Source organism: Lepidochelys kempii, chromosome 10 (assembly GCF_965140265.1).
Source record: "Lepidochelys kempii isolate rLepKem1 chromosome 10, rLepKem1.hap2, whole genome shotgun sequence".
Classification (NCBI taxonomy): Eukaryota; Metazoa; Chordata; order Testudines; family Cheloniidae; genus Lepidochelys; species Lepidochelys kempii.
Window position 1 is genome coordinate 1,961,847 of NC_133265.1, and position 19,136 is coordinate 1,980,982.

The 19,136-nt window shown below is 45.7% G+C and overlaps 1 protein-coding gene across 3 annotated transcripts in view; it reads left to right on the forward strand.

Annotated features, from left to right (window-relative positions):
- Positions 1–16,583: 16,583 nt before the first annotated feature.
- LOC140918037 (epithelial sodium channel subunit beta) overlaps positions 16,584–19,136 on the forward strand; it is a 51,497-nt gene continuing 48,944 nt past the window's right edge. For all 3 annotated transcript variants that reach the window (XM_073361609.1, XM_073361606.1, XM_073361608.1), the window contains exon 1: positions 16,584–16,691. The gene's annotated coding sequence lies outside the window, so the exon portion shown is untranslated. The remainder of the gene's footprint in view (positions 16,692–19,136) is intronic.

Consider the following 19,136-nt stretch of genomic DNA (forward strand, 5'->3'; position numbering starts at 1 on the left):
CATCAGGACAGCCACATTCAGTGATCCTTCAAATTCTTCCTCACGCTGAAAAATTCAGCAGCCACAAAGTGTCTGACTTCACTCCTCAGAGAACGGGAAGGAACCAATAAAGTGCTGATTATGGGAGATTTTCAGATACCCATTCCTCAAAGAGCACATACTACTAACTTTGTCCTCAGTTACACCTGTGCAACCCTAGGAACCTGTAACTAAGGACATGATTTGAGCCATGAGTATTTAGAGAAAGACGAAGTAACATCAAGCTGGTTATTTTTGCAGTAAAACTACTTTTGAAGAAAAATTAATGAGCAAAACTATTTTCCAGTGAGGTCTGTTGGTTATGTAGTATTTATTACTGTGAAAAGCTGTTGAAAAATCACACCAATAACAAATGATCTACCTGGTCTTCCGGCACTATGCTTATGGAATTTCTTTGCTGTGCAGTCTATTAGTTCTGCAGCACATCTACACATGCATCTACAGTGACACTAGTTAAGACAAAAGCTATAGTAGTCATTCATCTTCATGCTACAGCAAGGGACACTAGGCCCACCATATCTTCCCCATGCTTTGTAAATCACAGGACCATGCAGAGAAGCTTACATAGCAATGAAGAAGAACAGTGTCTCTCTGACAAGGACGAAAGCCATTTCTTCTTATTTTACTCTCCGTTGGTTGACGTAGTTAGTGCTGGCCAAATCTGCAAAGTTTTATTTCAGAAGTTTATCTTGTTATATTTGTGAAATACTTTCAACATTCCAAAGATACAGAGTTTTTCAAGATAAGAATTAAGATGGCAAAAAGTCTGTGTTCATTTGAAGGGCATGGCTGAGTTAGTGCTGTCTAGTTATTGTAAATCTTATCAGCAGTCCCCCTGGCTGTTGGTTGGTTGGTAGGGAGGGAGAAAGAGATCCATTGTAAATCTGAGTTGCCCCTTAATATCTCCAAAGGCCCTTTTCTTTGCAGAGCCGCCCGGGGGGAGGGGGTGGGGGCAGAAGTGGGGCAATTTGCCCCAGGCCCCGGGGCAATATACTATACTATAGCATTGCAACTTTTTTTTATGGAAGGGGTCCCCGAAATTGCTTTGCCCCAGGGCCCCTGAATCCTCTGGGCGGCACTGTTTCTTTGCCAGTAGAAAAATAGGGCAACAGGAAAGTAGTCCATGACTCTTGGAGACGCTCATAAATGAGGTCACTCTTCAGCAAGATGGCTGCCATCAGCACAAGACTTGGAAAATATTAATTTGAATGCAGAATCATTGTCCTGTCCAGTTCCCCACTTGTCTGGCAGGAAAGGCTGCTCACCATGGGAACTTGCAGTAAACTGAATGCACACAGATGGGTGCCACTTTCTTTATATTCCTCGGTCATCTGTAAAACAGAAATTGTGCTCATTTTATTGATAGGCCGTAACTCTAATCAGGCAAACACAGGCTGGTAAAAGGTGTGTTATGTAGGACAAGCATTAACGATACTTGGCAGCAGGAGTGCTGAGAGCCATAGGCTCCAACTCCGTGGGTGCTCCAGGGCTGGAGCACCCACTGAAAAACATTAGTGGGTGTTTAGCACCCACCAGCAGCCTGCTCCCTCCCTTTCCCGCCAGTACCTCCCATCCACCAGCAGCCCTGCTGATCAATTCCTCCCGCTCAGCATCTCCTACCCGCCACAATCAGCTGTTCCACAGCAAACAGGAGGTGCTGGGAGGGAGGTGAAAGAGCGGGGACGGGGCACACTCAGAGGAGGGGGCAGAAGTGGGTGGGAAGAGACAGGGCGGGGGCTTGGGGAAGGGGTGAGGGCAGGACCTGGGGAGGAGCAGCAGTGGGAAGAGGCAGGGCGGGGGTGGGAGTTTAGGGGGAGGAGGCAGGTGGGGCCGTGGGCGGAGCGGGGGGGCTGAGCACCCCTGGGACCCGGAAGAAGCTGGCACCTGTGCTGAGAGCCATTGAACCAAACTGTATATAATGGATATAATGAAATCCACTTCAAGCCAGGGGGTGCAGCAGCACCCCCAGCACCCCTAGTTCTAGCACCTATGCTTGGCAGTCTGTCTAAATGCTCAGAGTCTTTGACTGGGATTTTATTGGTCACATCTCAAATTGCTGTATATATTATTTTGTTTAATCACAACATATGTCTGAAAATTAATCTGATAAACCACACAATTAAAGTGGTAAAACAGGCTGGTTTAGTTCTATGGAAGAACAGGAGAAGCCTGATTTGTTTGGATAGCACACAGCGTTAGAAATTTGTCTGCTTTATTGACTGCAGCACTTCACCATAAATGCTAAGTGAGTAATATGACACAAGGCTAGCTGTTTCTTTTCTGTTACTGCTTAGCATCGGAGTTTCCTGTAGATGGAAGGGTGGCCCAGCCAAGAGGCCAACCAAGGAAATGATTTATTCCTAGCACACAGGCTTGCTGCCTCGGTTAGAGAGCAATCTAATTTGTTTAAATGTTTGAATGTTTGTGGTGTGTTTTTAAAGCTAGGGTGTTACAATATAGTATTGTTTGCAGTTCAAATAGGATGATGTTACTGAGGAAAGGCGTCTGTTGTGCAGAAAGGATAGCAGTCTTAAAATGCATCAACAGGAATCAGATAAACAATAACAATAATATACTTTTCCCCTTTCATTCCAGGATCTCAAAGCACTTTACAAAGATTAATTAATTAAGCTTCATAAGCCTCCCATTGCATCAGCTTCATTAACCCCAGTTGGGGAACCCTAAATACAGGAAGGTGACATGACCGCAGGTCATACAAAGAGTCAATAACAGAGCCAGAAATAGAACCCTGAAAAATAGAACTCCCCATCCCCTGCTCTGCCCATTAGACCACACCTAGGACATAGGTAGGCTTGCACAATCACCCAGTTTCTCAGAGACCAGTGATTACACGGGTGTGATGACCGTGCTGTATGTGTACTGATGAGAGTGGAACTGGAAAGTCAGACACATAATTCTGGAAATGAGGATTATCAAGTGTCACAGCGGTGGGACTTCAAACCACACATGCTGAGGGGCAGAATTTGGCCTAAAGAAAAGAAAATACAGACTAAAAAACCAACAAAACAAGAGTCACTTTGTCTTTGCAGAGGGTTAAAATCAGCTAATTTCACTGTGGTTTCTCTCCTTTGGATTTGTCCTTTGGTCTGTGTCAGGGAGGCTCCTTCCCCATTACACCTGTCCCTCAGCTGTCCTGCAGAGCTCTCTCCTTCTCCCCACAGAAATGCCTTTGATCTTTTACAGCCCCCTTAAGAAACCTGTTACTCAGAGAATCATGCTAGCATTATCTTGCATATTCAAGCTTAGCCTCTCTTTTCCTTCCTCTATTCAGCTACCCTATCTCAGCTGTGATGTTTCTTAACTCCTCACCAACAGCTGATATTCTCCCAGGTGACCAATTCCCATGCTAGTATGTGCCACATGGAAACCCGATGTCAGCCACAGTACCCCTTTGGATTTTGGGTGAGCTTAGGAGAGGAAAGCATATGTCACCTAGACACGCAGAAAAAGAGAAGGTGCCAGAAAGATAGCAGACATCCACACAGTCACATGCATATAGTCATGGCCTCTGTGAAAGTCAGTGAGGGTACAAGAAACACTGATCCGGGCTAACATTGCAATGTTTATGCTTCCAAGCGCAAGAACTATACTGATCTTTAGGCAAGAACCTCCTGACTCCTGGATTCTCATCTGCATTCTGGACAACCTGGAAAACGTTCACTTCCATCCCTCTTGCAGGCTTGCCAAGAATCATGAAGCAGTAATGCAGTTGAGAGTAAACATGACTACTCATTTGAGGAGTATGGAGTTTATCCAGTTCTGATGTGGGGAATATGGAATTTAGTTTGTTAGTTTACCCACTTTTTTCCCCACCATTACACCACTGTCATGAGGAAATGTGAACCTGCATCTCAGCATCCAGAGGATCCCAGAAGGAAGAGCAACCAAAGCTGGCAAAGTGGCTACATCATTGAGAGATCCTGAGCACAGCAAACCATCACCATTAAACCATCACCAAGTGTGTGCTGAATATTCTGGATGGATGACAAATGGGTTCCTAGTAGAAAATCAGGAATACTAGTTAAAGGACATCATCATCATAAAAATCATACATTGTAAATAAACAAAATGATTTACCAATGGTACTAATAAGACCTTAAATAAAAGTGAAATCATTTTGAAATCCAATCACTACTCCTTTTCCTTGTTTCCTTCTGGCATTTCTCATCTTGGACAATGACAATCAATTAAAATCGTTTTAATTTGGTTTATAATCCACTTCACTTTCAGGTTCACTCAGTGCTGCAATGCTTGGGTTACAAACATTCTCCTGCTGTGTTTTTACAAAAACACTTTTGTTCACTGGATTTTTCAAAAAATATTGTGAAAACATGTCTATTGATCTTAGGGTTTGTAAAAGATTGTGCTTACAAAATGTAAATATTAGGTCAAACAAATTTTGTTTACATTAAAGGAAGAGTTTTATCAAGTGGGCATTTTCCTAATCATTACAGAAAAGTGTTCTCACCTATATAATGAGCCAGACAAATCCCCACGGACCCAAGCTGAGGAGCAGTTTGTGGTTTTGTTCGTGTTGAAAGGATTCAGCAAAGTTTTCACTGTCTAAAACATCATATCCCTAGAAATTGTGTGTGTTTTAAAACGGTTACTGTTCATGCACCCAGAGATTGTAGCAGGGGTATTGAATGGATGGATAAACAAAAAACCTAAATTCCAATAATATTTCTTCTTAGCACTGAATCTATCATTTGATTTGAACAATTTTTACTTCCAATCTAATCTAATACATGCACAATTTCATTAACCATTTTTCCTATTCTATTACTTCTTATTTCTCACTGTCATAAGTCTTAATATTTACACAGAAATCACCAGCATCATGCATGGGACATGGCATGGCAAGGCAAAGACCTAGTCCTCATACTTCATAGTATCAACTTAAAATTACATTTATATGTTTTTTTTAAAACCTGCCATTGTTGTAAATAATTTTAGGATCTTCTTTATTTTTTCAGGTTTCAGAGTAACAGCTGTGTTAGTCTGTATTCGCAAAAAGAAAAGGAGTACTTGTGGCACCTTAGAGACTAACCAATTTATTTGAGCATGAGCTTTCGTGAGCTACAGCTCACTTTGAAGTTCAAGAAAGCTCATGCTCAAATAAATTGGTTAGTCTCTAAGGTGCGACAAGTACTCCTTTTCTTTTTGTTTATTTTTTCAGTTTACTTTGACCATTTGACAGCACTTTGGATATGGTTAGTTTAATTGTTTCCCTCTTCAGTCCGTCTTTATCTCCTGTTGTTTCCACAGGTGTTTCACAGAGCAGCAGCAGAGTGAAAAACTTTATTAAAAAGAAAAGGAGGACTTGTGGCACCGTAGAGACTAACCAATTTATTTGAGCATAAGCTTTTGTGAGCTACAGCTCACTTCATCGGATGCATACTGTGGAAAATACAAAAGATGTTTGTTTTTATACACACAGACCATGAAAAAATGGGTGTTTATCACTACAAAAGGTTTTCTCTTCCCCCACCCCACTCTCCTGCTGGTAATAGCTTATCTAAAGTGATCACTTTCCTTACAATGTGTATGATAATCAAGTTGGGCCATTTCCAGCACAAATCCAGGTTTTCTCTCCCCCCCCCCCCCCCCCCCGCCACACAAACCCACTCTCCTGTTGGTAATAGCTGTATTACCAACAGGAGAGTGGGTTTGTTTGGGGGGGGTGGGTAGGGCGGGGGGGTGAAAACCTGGATTTGTGCTGGAAATGGCCCACCTTGATTATCATACACATTGTAAGGAGAGTGATCACTTTACATAAGCTATTACCAGGAGGAGAGTGGGGTGGGGGGAGAGAAAACCTTTTGTAGTGATAAACACCCATTTTTTCATGATTTGTGTGTATAAAAACAAACATCTTTTGTATTTTCCACAGTATGCATCCGATAAAGTGAGCTGTAGCTCACGAAAGCTTATGCTCAAATAAATTGGTTAGTCTCTACGGTGCCACAAGTCCTCCTTTTCTTTTTGAGGTCTAAAATCTGACTCTCAGCATCTTTTCCTATTGGTATCAGAGTACTGGGTATTGGTTTCTTTCATTTTATATGAACTTGAAAAATTACCATGAACATTTACTAGCCCAGACAGAAAATCTACTCACATATCTTCTACCATGATCATTTAATATAATGAACAAATTATATTTTATTTACCCACCTAAACAAATTATTTGCCCTGTATTTGTAGCAACTAGAAATTTACAAGGCGTATTCTATACCTATTGTTTCATAGTCAATAAAATCTCAGTTTAAAAAATGTTCTGGAATCATAAACCTCCCCTAGCAAGTAATGGGATTTCTGGATGAGCATGGTTAATTTTAAGGTTCTATCTACTCTGTAGAAACTACCATGCTGGTGGAATAGATTGCAATACAGTAGTTCCCCATCATGATTTAAGTAGACAAGACCAAGCCAGGCTGAACTTTACCAAGGCTGAAATACAGCTCAGGAATAGAGTTAAAACAGAAGTCATTCCCAACTACACTATAAAACCAAAGATTCTAACCCATGTTTGGTATTACCATGCTGCAATCTGGTGCTCCACTGCTGTCACTTTTGGTGGTGTAAATGTGATTAAAAGGCAAACAGAACCCGAAAATGGCAACTCCTTATACTTTCACTCCAAATAGTTGGAGTAAGCTATCTGTTCAAGCAAAACAGGCATTGTCTGGTTTCAAGGAAGATTTTTCTCTTCTGAAGCCTTGTCAGTACAAAAAGGAATGAAAATATAACAATGTTGTCTGCTTCTTTCAGACTGAGCGTCTTGTCTTATAGCCAACTAAAATGTCACTCAAATGGACCTAAAAAGTTCCTATCCTGCACCTACAAAAACAGCTGTTAAAAACCATGATCAATGTAAAACCTGTTTTATGTCCACCAGGTAAATGTAAGGACCAGCTGATATTTTGGATACTCTATAGATTAGAGAGATAAAATAGTCAATTTCAATGTTAATCTGTCTTGTGTATCTCATTTCTCAGTGGCATTTAACCACTGACTACAGTACACCATAGTAGCACAATGCATGCAGTTATGCGACTACTCTGCTGCGCATTACGGTATCTGCTTGTTGTGCTTGCAGGAGATTTACTGAGTATTCTTCAGCTGTATTTTTGACAGGAGGCTTTTGCTTATGGGATAAGCACCTTTTTGGTGAAGTAAGTGAAAGATACAACACAAAGGTAAAGTCAGATTCAAGGTCAATGTGTTTGGTTGGCTTCTCAACTGATTTTCCATACTAAATAAGTGTAACCTGTTCTGTTCAGATTATTAGAACTGCCAGGGTGTAGTTAATAGATATTTCAGAATAACAGCAATGTTAGTCTGTATTCGCAAAAAGAAAAGGAGTACTTGTGGCACCTTAGAGACTAACCAATTTATTTGAGCATAAGCTTTCATGAGCTACAGCTCACTTCATCGGATGCAGTGAGCTGTAGCTCACAAAAGCTTATGCTCAAATAAATTGGTTAGTCTCTAAGGTGCCACAAGTACTCCTTTTCTTTTTGTAATAGATATTGTTCTCAAGGGGAGTTTATAGTAATCAGAAGGCAATTATTTTGACAGGATTTTGGTCAGAAACTGACCAAGTCCTGGTCTTCACCATCAAACCTGCTTATTCTAGCTTCATTTCAAAACATTGTTTATACACAATCCTGCATTCCTTTTCTGACACTGGGGCAGCGGGTGCATTTGTGCAATTTGAAATTAAAAAACGCCTTTGTTCCCAAACAAAATATAAGGACATCTGGGAAAGTCTGAGAAACTCTTGAATGAGAAAGGAACTTCTAGGCTTAGCTCTCACAGTGGGAAGCAAGATTTTATGCAGTGATTAGCTCTTGTGCAGGGCTTTGCATTTTCAACTTGCTTTACAAATGCGGTTAGGAGTAGTTAGGGGTGCTTAGCATTTCACAGAATCAGACTCAAAATGCTTCAAATTAATATGAGATGCTACAATTAGTTAACCTTTGTACAGCACTTCAGGGGTGCAATCCTGCAGGATGCTGACCACTCTGGCTCTAATCCAGCAAAACATTTAAGCATATGCTTGATTTTAGGCACGAGTAGTCCTAACAAAGCTAACAGGACTATGCAGGTGCCGGAATGCTTTGCTAGTTAAGGCCAGAATGCTCAGTACCCTGCAAGATCAAGCCCTAGAAATGAAAGACATGCAGAGGGGATAGGCACTATATAAAAATCTTGCCTTCCACCTGCAGTAGTAACCATAGAACGATTTTGTTCATTAAAGAGTTTTCCTCTGGCTTTCCCAGATGCCCTCATATTTTGCCGTTTGTGAATGAAAAGGTTTTGTTGCTGTTTACATTAATAGAAGCAGAGGTTATTTATCCCCTTATAAGATGAGTTCATCATCTTTCAGGCCCCATATGGCTGGCTTTAAGCCACTTGCACAGACCCCTGAGCCTTCCACTATTAAATGTCAAGATTTTCTGAAGTGTGCACTTACAAGATGTACAATATACAAAATGTTCACAGAGAAACCAAACCCAGCAGCAGTCTTGATAGTAAACACAGCTGCACAAGCAGAATTACCGATATAGCTTCAACAAAAAAACCAGACCTGTAAAACGTATTGCTGAAAACTGCCTTTAGCACAGCTCACCTGAAACTACTTCCTACGTGTTGAGACCCAATTTTAAAACACCATGTGGGTGTTGTTTGTTGAAAGATAAATCCAATTTGTCTTAAACTGGAGGGAGGGGACAGAATTAGCAAACTAAGGGCCAATGTTCAAGCTAAATTGTTTAAATAATGAGAGGTCCCATCATTTGGAACATTTAAAATGTACGGGTGCATTTTCCAGTATGAATTACTATAGGGAGCAATGTAGAAAATGGATGGGGGTCTGTCTGTTGTGTTAATTTAGATGGAATACAGAGCCCAAGGAGTCAAAGGTGTTAACATGACCCTGAAACGGTCCAACATTAAACAGTTTTAAATAAGTTTTGGGGTTTTGTCAACAGAGACCTCAGCCTGCTTAGTACCCTGGCAAACACAATAGGAAATTCTTGCCAAAGGTTAGAAATGTATCGCCTGAAACACACACATGGAAAAGAATCAAAACGAGCCAGAGCATTGAAACTGAAATTGAGTAATTATGCAAAACAAACAATCAAAACCTATCAAAGTCCCCTTTTGGAGACAGTGAATATTAGTTTAAGTCTCTTATTCAGTCAAGCAAACCTTGTTGGTGGGGAAGAAAGGGTTAGTTCTGTTGTTCAATTCTGTGTCTGGAATGATAGTCACTTTGCGGCTTTAGATAAAACAGATAGACCCAGAAGGGAGAGAAGACATAGGATAGTAAAGATGGAGGTAATATGGCTTTTGTTGACATTCTCAGGACACAAGGCTGCTGCTCAGTCATGGATGGATGCTTTGAGCTGGCACGCAAGCCATGACAGCTGGCAGTCTGGACCCCGACTCACCTCCTGGTCAGGGACATCATCTGGTTTGTCTGGTCAGGGCCCTCTCTTTACTGGTCCTTCTCAGACTGAGCAGAGCTGAATGGGCTGTCTCAGCTCTCTGTGCTGGAGCCGTGAAGTACAGTTGATGTCAGGATCAAGTGAAAAGCCGGGAGAGAGAGTGGACAGGAGGAAGACAGTGGGGGAGAGAAAGGAGCACACAAGGGGAAGGCAGAGCAGGCTTTCACATATATCAGCTGGGTCAACCCTGGTGCAGCAATGATGGTTAAGTGTTCCCTCTGGAGTATCAAGGTCTGGTGTTATGGCAACAATTCTTCTGCTACAGCTGTGGTGATGGTAAAAAGGTTGCCTTTCTTCCTCCTGCAGTGTCTCTTTTGAAGGGTCCCCCAAAAGGCAATGGGTGGAATGGCCCATCCTCTCATTATTTTGCCCACCAATTAGACCTAATTTCGATAGCACCGATTTTGGTCCAGTACTCTACTCCTTTTGTTCACCAGTTATAATCCTTGTGTGGTATCAGTAAACCCTTTCTGTTTACATTAATTCAGTCTTTCTGACTCCTCCTTACACCTTTTCTTAAACAATTGTATATAACAGATCATCGTGACAATTCACCAACTTTTACCTACTTTTCACCACTTAGGCTAACAATTAAAGTAGGCCTGCTAGGCCACAATTATTACAACATTATTATTGCTCCTGCTATTGAAGTAAATGATAAAACTCCCATTGACTTCAATATGAGCAGCCTGAGTCCCTAGGATGTGACCTAAGGGTAACAGATTTTTTCCATTACCAAATACTATGATTCTGTCATTCTATTAAGAGTCTCCTTGCTTCTTCCAAAGGGGTGGCAGAGGGAAGACATGCAAGGAAGGTGTTTCATGATGGGGGCCACCTGAGCTCTAGAGGGAAGAGAACTGCAAAAATATACCTTAAAAATTCATAAATACCTGATAAGAAAAACCTTCCCCATACAATATTACAGTGGAAACAATACATTATTTTGTACAGTTTATTTCATACAAACTATCTCAAAATTCTTCACAGAATTACATAGTAGCAGCAGAGGGAGACAGATACTAAGAGGCATGAACACGAGAAACACAGATGTCTACATGGAATTTGAAATGAGATGGAGAAGAGTTAATGAAGCAGCAAAAGGCTGTTTCAGACAGCAGGAGCGACAGCAATGATGGCTCTTACACTGCTAATGGTGAGACTGTGGGAGAGGAAAGAGATGAAGCCAGGGCAAGATGGATGGAGGTGGCAGGAAGTAGAAAGAGATAAGATTTTGGAGCTCAACTAGGGCAGTTCCACGGAGGCCTGTCAGAAGAGCCATTTTAAACTGGATCCTGGAATGAACAAGAAGTCAGGAAAGGTGTTTGAGGCTGGGTATGATGTAGTGATGGTTCTTCATAAGGCAAGAACACAGCAGCATTCTGCACATGCTGGAGTCTGTTGATCTAGAGCTTGGGGGCATCAAAAAAGAGGCAACTTCTGTAGTCTAGGACAGAGGAAATGAAGCCAGAGATGGTAATTTCAGCAGAGGAGTCATCCAGGCTATGTCAGACAAAGCCAACATTATGGAGGATGAAGTAGGCAGAGTTACAGGGATTGGAGATGTGGGAGGACAAACATTTGGTTAAGAAAACATCACATCCTTGGGTATTCCATGGCTTCGGAAACATTTATTATGCTTATACATACTAGCTTCTCATCTAAAACCTTGCTCCCTTATAGTAAGACTGAACTTAACTTCTAATATGCTTCCATTATAATGAGGGTCCAGTTCAGAAACAAACCCCAATGTACAATTTTTGCAATTACAGCTGGCTGCAATACAGAATGTAGCAAATCTGTCCTTTCCTTACTGTGATACAATAACCTCCACCCTGCCCTTTTGAAAGTAGAACAGCACCTTACATCATAGATCTTAAGCAAGGTTTAAACTCAGTTTCTTTCCGTCTGAATAATCAGCCAACAGCTGATTATAAAGGGAACAGGAATGTATGGAGGAAGACCAGAACACCACACAAGCAGGCCTGATTCTGGCTAAATTGTGTTGCTTCACACACTCTGTATATTCCATTGCGCTCAGTGGAATTCCACTACGTGTGAATCAGAGCAAGAGTTGTCCTCAAACTCTAATGATATTCTACATGCCTGTTTCAGAGTAACAGCCATGTTAGTCTGTATTCGCAAAAAGCTTATGCTCAAATAAATTGGTTAGTCTCTAAGGTGCCACAAGTACTCCTTTTCTTTCTACATTCCTGAATTCCTCTTGCAGTTTCAAGTTAATACAGGTTTCCTCTTCATTTCCCATCTTAAACTGTTCAGTAGCGTTCCTTATTAATTAAATGTTGAGTGTAACTTGAAAGCTTGGGTTCTCCAAAACAGACTCCCTTGGTAAGAGGTTTTGGCTGCTGCTGATGGTGATCAGGATGCACTATAGCCTCTCCTCACTTAAGATGTGGGTTTTCTTGAAGGAGGTATGGGCCAAGCCACCTCACTTTGAAAACAACTCTGGCTGCTGGACCATAAGATGGACGGCGAGGAAATCATTAATGTCTGATAGATTGGGAAGAGGGGGCTTAGAATTGGAATTAGGTGAGGATCTGAAATCTGTACATTCACCACCTTAAAAAGAGACGCTGTCACAGTGCAATATAGAGACTGTGGCTGAGTTTTGACCCCCAGCTGTCAAGAATAATCTTGATTTGAACTCACATTATCAATCGCTCAATATCCACTCAATCATGTCCTTAAAAATCAGAAAGGTAAAATGTCCTTTGTTCATACATGGTAACCTATTCACCCAAATGTTCATAAAGGAAACAAATTGCAAATTTCAAGGCAAACAAAGCTTACCAACAAACTACTTAACTAGAGATGCTGCAATATGCAATGAAAAAAGTCTGAGTTATAATAGAGGCTCCTTTCAGAAAAAAAACACATTTGTCTGTTTCCAGCCAAAATCAATAACCATAAATATTTGCGATCAAGAGAAATTATCAACAAAACAAACTGATTTACAATCAATACCATTAATAAGCCATTCTGCCCAGTTCTTAAAATATAAATTAGAACTTTTACACATTGGATGAAATATTTAAAATGTGATAAACACCATCTCCATAGAAAACACCTATCATTCCAGTGAAAACACCTGTCATTCCTTACCTTTCCACTGCAGTGCGGCATTGGCCTGAAGGAGTCTGCCTTGAACTGGTTATGCATCTGGGTGAGGAATATTAGTTGGGATGGGAGTCACTTTGCTGACAAACATTCGCAGCCAGTGCTGCTGGTACATCTCTCCACAGAGAAAGTTGTCATTCCACCAAACACAACTGTGGTTCCTTGTAATTCCATGAGATACGGGTCTGTCTTGCGATTAATCTGTTTTGTTTCTTTAAAAGTTTTGTAGGAGCCCATTTGTTTTCTTGTGACAGTCAAATGTGTGGGCATCCCAACAGCAGCTTAATTACCTCCCTCCCTTCAGTATAACCACCAGTGGGCATTCCTCACCTCCCACACTGTTACTACAGCTAGATATTTCCCATCTCCCATCATGTACCACTGGCAGTCTGCCTCCATCCCCCATTTCCACCTTCAGACATTGTCGTCAACGAGCACTACCAATAGATGGACCATTAATGTTAAATACTGGCAGAGAAAGATTCTTTTCTTAATACACAGCAGAGACAGCTCAGGGCCTAGACTCTGAGCATTGACTCCTGTCATAAATATAAAGGGAAGGGTAAACACCTTTAAATCCTTTCTGGCCAGAGGAAAAACCCTTTCACCTGCAAAGGGTTAAGAATCATAGAATCATAGAATATCAGGGTTGGAAGGGACCTCAGGAGATCATCTAGTCCAACCCCCTGCTCAAAGCAGGACCGATCCCCAATTAAATCATCCCACCCAGGGCTTTGTCAAGCCTGACCTTAAAAACTTCTAAGGAAGGAGATTCCACCACCTCCCTAGGTAACCCATTCCAGCGCTTCACCACCCTCCTAGTGAAAAAGTTTTTCCTAATATCCAACCTAAAACTCCCCCACTACAACTTGAGACCATTACTCTTTGTTCTGTCATCTGCTACCACTGAGAACAGACTAGAACCATCCTCTTTGGAACCCCCTTTCAGGTAGTTGAAAGCAGCTATCAAATCCCCCCTCATTCTTCTCTTCCGCAGACTAAACAATCTCAGTTCCCTCAGCCTCTCCTCATAACTCATGTGTTCCAGTCCCCTCAGCATTTTTGTTGCCCTCCGCTGGATGTTTTCCAATTTTTCCACATCCTTCTTGTAGTGTGGGACTCAAAACTGGACACAGTACTCCAGCTGAGGCCTCACCAATGTTGAATAGAGGGGAACGATCACGTCCCTCGATCTGCTGGCAATGCCCCTACTTATACATCCCAAAATGCCATTGGCCTTCTTGGCAACAAGGGCACACTGTTGACTCATATCCAGCTTCTCGTCCACTGTCACCCCTAGGTCCTTTTCTGCAGAACTGCTGCCGAGCCATTCGGTCCCTAGTCTGTAGCGGTGCATGGGATTCTTCCGTCCTAAGTGCAGGACTCTGCACTTGTCCTTGTTGAACCTCATCAGATTTCTTTTGGCCCAATCCTCCAATTTGTCTAGGGCCCTCTGTATCCTATCCCTGCCCTCCAGTGTATCTACCTCTCCTCCCAGGTTAGTGTCATCTGCAAACAGAGTTAAGATAACCTCGCTGGCACCTGACCAAAATGACCAATGAGGAGACAAGATACTTTCAAAGCTGTGGGGGACAAAGGTTCTCTCGGTCTGTGTGATGCTTTTGCCAGGACCAGAGCAGGAACGCAAGTCAGAACTCCTGGAAAGAGTTAGTAAGCAATCTAGTTAGATATGTGTTAGATTCTGTTTTGTTTAAATGGCTGATAAAATAATTTGTGCTGAATGGAATGTATATTCCTGTTTTTGTGTCTTTTTGTAACTTAAGGTTTTGCCTAGAGGGATTCTCTATATTTTGAATCTGATTACCCAGTAAGGTGTTTACCATCCTGATTTTACAGAGGTGATTCTTTTACTTTTTCTTCAATTCAAATTCTTCTTTTAAGAACCTGATTGCTTTTTCATTGTTCTTAAGATCCAAAGGTTTGGGTCTGTGTTCACCTATGCAAATTGGTGAGGATTTTTATCAAATTGGTGAGGACGGGGTGAGGGGGAGGAGGTTGGGGTCTCTGGTGGTACAGGCTTGGGAGGGCAAGGAAAGGAGGTTGGAGCCTCCGGGGGGAGGGGGTGAAGGGAGGAGCTTGCGGTATTAGGGGGTGGGGTGAGAGGGGGAGGAGGTTGGGGGTCTCTGGGAGGAAGAGGGGAGGAGGTGGGGTGTGTGGGGGGTGACAGGGGGAGGAGGTTGGGGGGTGAGGGAGCGGGGTGTGAGGGGAGGAGGTTGGGGGTGAGGGGAGCGGTGAAGCAGGAAGAGGTTGGGGTGGGTGGGGGGAGGGGAGGAGTTGGGGGTGAGGCAGGAAGAGGTTGGGGTGAGAGTTGGGGGTGAGGGGCAGGGGGAGGAGGGAGGCAGGAAGAAGTTGGGGGAGGGGGGAGGGTTGGGGGGAGGCGGGAAGAGGTGGGGGGAGGGGAGGAGTTGGGGGTGAGGCGGGAAGAGGTTGGGGGGGTGGGAGGGGAGGAGTTGGGGGTGAGGGGCGGGGTGATACGGGAAGAGGTAGGGGGAGGGGTTGGGGGGGAGTTGGGAAGAGGTTGGGGTGGGGGAAGGGGAGGAGTTGGGGGTGAGGGGCGGGGTGAGGCGGGAAGAGGTGGGGGGAGGCGGGAAGAGGTGTGGGGGAGGGGATGAGTTGGGGGGAGGCGGAAAGAGGGGATGAGTTGGGGGTTGGGGGGAGGCGGGAAGAGGTTGGGGTGGGGGAAGGGGAGGAGTTGGGGGTGAGGGGCGGGGTGATACGGGAAGAGGTTGGGGTTGGGGGGTGAGGCGGGAAGAGGTGGGGGGAGGGGAGGGGTTGGGGGTGAGGCGGGAAGAGGTGGGGGGAGGGGAGGGGTTGGGGGGGAGGTGGGAAGAGGTTGGGGTGGGGGGGAGGAGTTGGGGGGAGGCGGGAAGAGGTTGGGGTTGGGGGGTGAGGCGGGAAGAGGTGGGGGGAAGGGTTGGGGGGGAGTTGGGAAGAGGTTGGGGCGGGGGGAGGGTAGGAGTTGGGGGGAGGCGGGAAGAGGTGGGGGGAGGGGAGGGGTTGGGGGAGGCGGGAAGAGGTGTGGGGGAGGGGATGAGTTGGGGGGAGGCGGAAAGAGGGGATGAGTTGGGGGTTGGGGGGAGGCGGGAAGAGGTTGGGGTGGGGGAAGGGGAGGAGTTGGGGGTGAGGGGCGGGGTGATACGGGAAGAGGTTGGGGGGTGAGGCGGGAAGAGGTGGGGGGGGAGGGGAGGGGTGGGGGGGGAGGCGGGAAGAGGGGGGGGAGGCGGGAAGAGGTGGGGGGGGAGGGGAGGGGTTGGGGGTGAGGGGCGGGGTGATACGGGAAGAGGTTGGGGGGTGAGGCGGGAAGAGGTGGGGGGGGAGGCGGGAAGAGGGGGGGGAGGCGGGAAGAGGTGGGGGGAGGGGAGGGGAGGGGTTGGGGGGAGGCGGGAAGAGGTTGGGGCGGGGGGAGGGGAGGAGTTGGGGGGGAGGGGCGGGGTGATACGGGAAGAGGTTGGGGGTGGGGGGTGAGGCGGGAAGAGGTGGGGGGGAGGGGAGGGGTTGGGGTGAGGCGGGAAGAGGTGGGGGGGAGGGGAGGGGTTGGGGTGAGGCGGGAAGAGGTGGGGGGGAGGGGAGGAGTTGGGGGGAGGCGGGAAGAGGTGGGGGGGGAGGGGAGGGGTTGGGGGGAGGCGGGAAGAGGTGGGGGGGAGGGGAGGGGTTGGGGGTGAGGGGCGGGGTGATACGGGAAGAGGTTGGGGTTGGGGGGTGAGGCGGGAAGAGGTGGGGGGGGAGGGGAGGGGAGGGGTTGGGGTGAGGCGGGAAGAGGTGGGGGGGAGGGGAGGAGTTGGGGGGAGGCGGGAAGAGGTGGCGGGGGGGGAGGGGAGGGGTTGGGGTGTGACGCGGGCGGGCGGCTCGCGCCCCGAATCCGCGTCCGGCGCGCGCTCCGGCTCGTGCCCGCGCCTGGCGGGAGCTGAGCCGCATCAGCCGCGAGAGCCGCGCCGCCCGCATCCTCCCCGCAGCCAGGTAAGCTCCGCCGGGCGGGGCGCTGGGGGCCGGGGCCGGGAGCGGGGCGACACTTGCCCGCGGGACCCCCCGAGCCCCGAGCAGGGGCGCTCAGGGCGCCTGAGTTCTACGGCCGGCCCGCGGGACCGGGGGCAGTCGCTGCCGTGCCTCAGTTTCCTCGCCCTGCTCCAGCTCGCAGGGGCTGCGAGGGCGCCTCTGTCGGTGTCTGCGAAGCCGAGACCCACGGCCGGGGAACAAGCTCAGGGCCAGTCTTCAGCTCAAGATACCCCCATCCCAGCCCCATAGCCTGGGCAGGGGCCATGCTGCCCCCACCCTCCCGTGGGATCCTTCCAGCTGGGCATTTTCCGTAATGCCTCCTGGATAAAAAAAGTTGGATTAAAAGTAACCAAAAATGTTTGCAACCAGCTCTCCCCAGGCAGGGCCGTCTAGCCAGCCCGGCCTGGATTGCGAAGGTCGCAATGCCCTGGCTCCCAACAATTTGCAGGCAAAAAGTGCTCGCTGAAGACATGGGTGAATAATCCCCCAAATGACAAATACATGCAAGAATTTTTTTTATCTGCTCTTGGAAAATTTGCACAGATGAAATTTGCAGAATGAATGGTTGTTCTTTACACGTCACTAGCTCAGCTGTAGCTGGGGGAGTGCGCACCTTCGGGAGAGCTCGGAGATAGCAAGTTGCAGTGGGGGAGGTTTAGATTGGATATTAGGAAAAACTTTTTCACTAGGAGGGTGGTGAAACACTGGAATGCGTTACCTAGGGAGGTGGTAGAATCTCCTTCCTTAGAGGTTTTTAAGGTCAGGCTTGACAAAGCCCTGGCTGGGATGATTTAACTGGGAATTGGTCCTGCTTTGAGCAGGGGGTTGGACTAGATGACCTTCTGGGGTCCCTTCCAACCCTGATATTCTATGATTCTATGATTCTATGATAAGTCGGAAATTGAGCCGTGATTGACGTGAGCTGTCAGCACTTGAACCAGGGTTGGAGACAGTTTGCTACTGTAAACAGGACAAAACTCTTGTCAGCACTATTACAGAAAGCATGGCTTGGAGGGAATAGCCACCTTGCAGTTTGTATTCGATAAACACTGGAATTTTCTATTATTTTTCTGGCTAGGTCTGTCAGGCATGAATGATAGGGGATGGTCTCCCTATTGGGTTTTCTGGTAAAATGTGCAGCAAGCTGAACTCCTCAAACAGACTGACATAGCCCGGTGTTTCACCAGGCAATGTCTCTCTGACAGATGGTACCCTGGGTCTTCCGGGGGTGTTCTATTCCTGCATACATTGAGGCCTCTCGTGCAGAGCCTATGCAGGCGATACTGGCTCTGAAGTCTTTTCCCTAACTACTTTGTATTCAATAGGGTGAGGTCTATGACTTTGTGCCTGTACCGCACTGAGTGAATAAGAGATGCTACCCTGTCTCCAGCCCACATCTTCCAGGAGAATTCATACTCATCAAAATCCATTCTGCACAAAAATGTTACCCTGTGCATCTTACATGCTGAAGGGACAGAGAAGTGATCAGAACTTGTTTTCCTCTCTGTTTGCCTAGGGATTCATGACACTTCATCAAGACGGACCCAATCTTGTAGTCTTTACACGTTCAAAACATTTGTAGCTTTTCTCATCTCCTCCCTTTGTCTATTGTAAATTTTGGACATATGGAATAATGTTCTGTGACTCACATTAAAATGCATTCAACAGCATTTCTGAAAGAACGAAGAGGGGCTGGAATGTTTATGGGATTGTTAATGTTACTCTGAAACCTGTCATTAATGGGACAAGTTGATCCTAGGCAAAGAACCGTTCACCCTGGGCCAAGTTCAGGCAAATGGCTGCCCAGCCCACCATCACTTACACAAACAGTTACAGAACACCTTGCCTCAGATGGCCCCATGCTGTTCTGCCTGTAGAATAGAGCTGTCCTGCTTTCTCTCTAACAACAGTTTCAGCTCCCGTTAGTAGTGGCTATTGCCAACCCCAAGCATTCAAAAATCATGTCTCAGGCCCCCCAGGTCAATGAGACTGAGTTAAAAATCACAAGCTTTTTAAAAAGAAGAATGCATCTGTGGTTCTTTTTACTTACCTCCTGATGTTGGAATGTTCAGGGGTCACATTTTCAAGATTTTCTCCCCAGAAATGAGGGCTAGAAACTTACTAAAAAAAGCAGAGATTCCGAGCTGATAACTTAATTCCAGCAGCTGGGTCTTTAAGAAAAACACCAAATGTGATGAGAGTTGGCAACACGACGTTTGAGTCTCGGTCACGTTCCTAGTGGATACGTGCCCATATCACAAAACCTGCTATAGTAACAAGCTCTATTTGGGTCCCTTGCTGGCAGCCTTAGCAGAGGAATGAATGGGTCAAAGGGAGACATCAGCGAGGGGGGAGGCTGTACCTGTTCTGGGGTGACAGAAGACAATTCAGTGTTCAGTGCTGTTAATC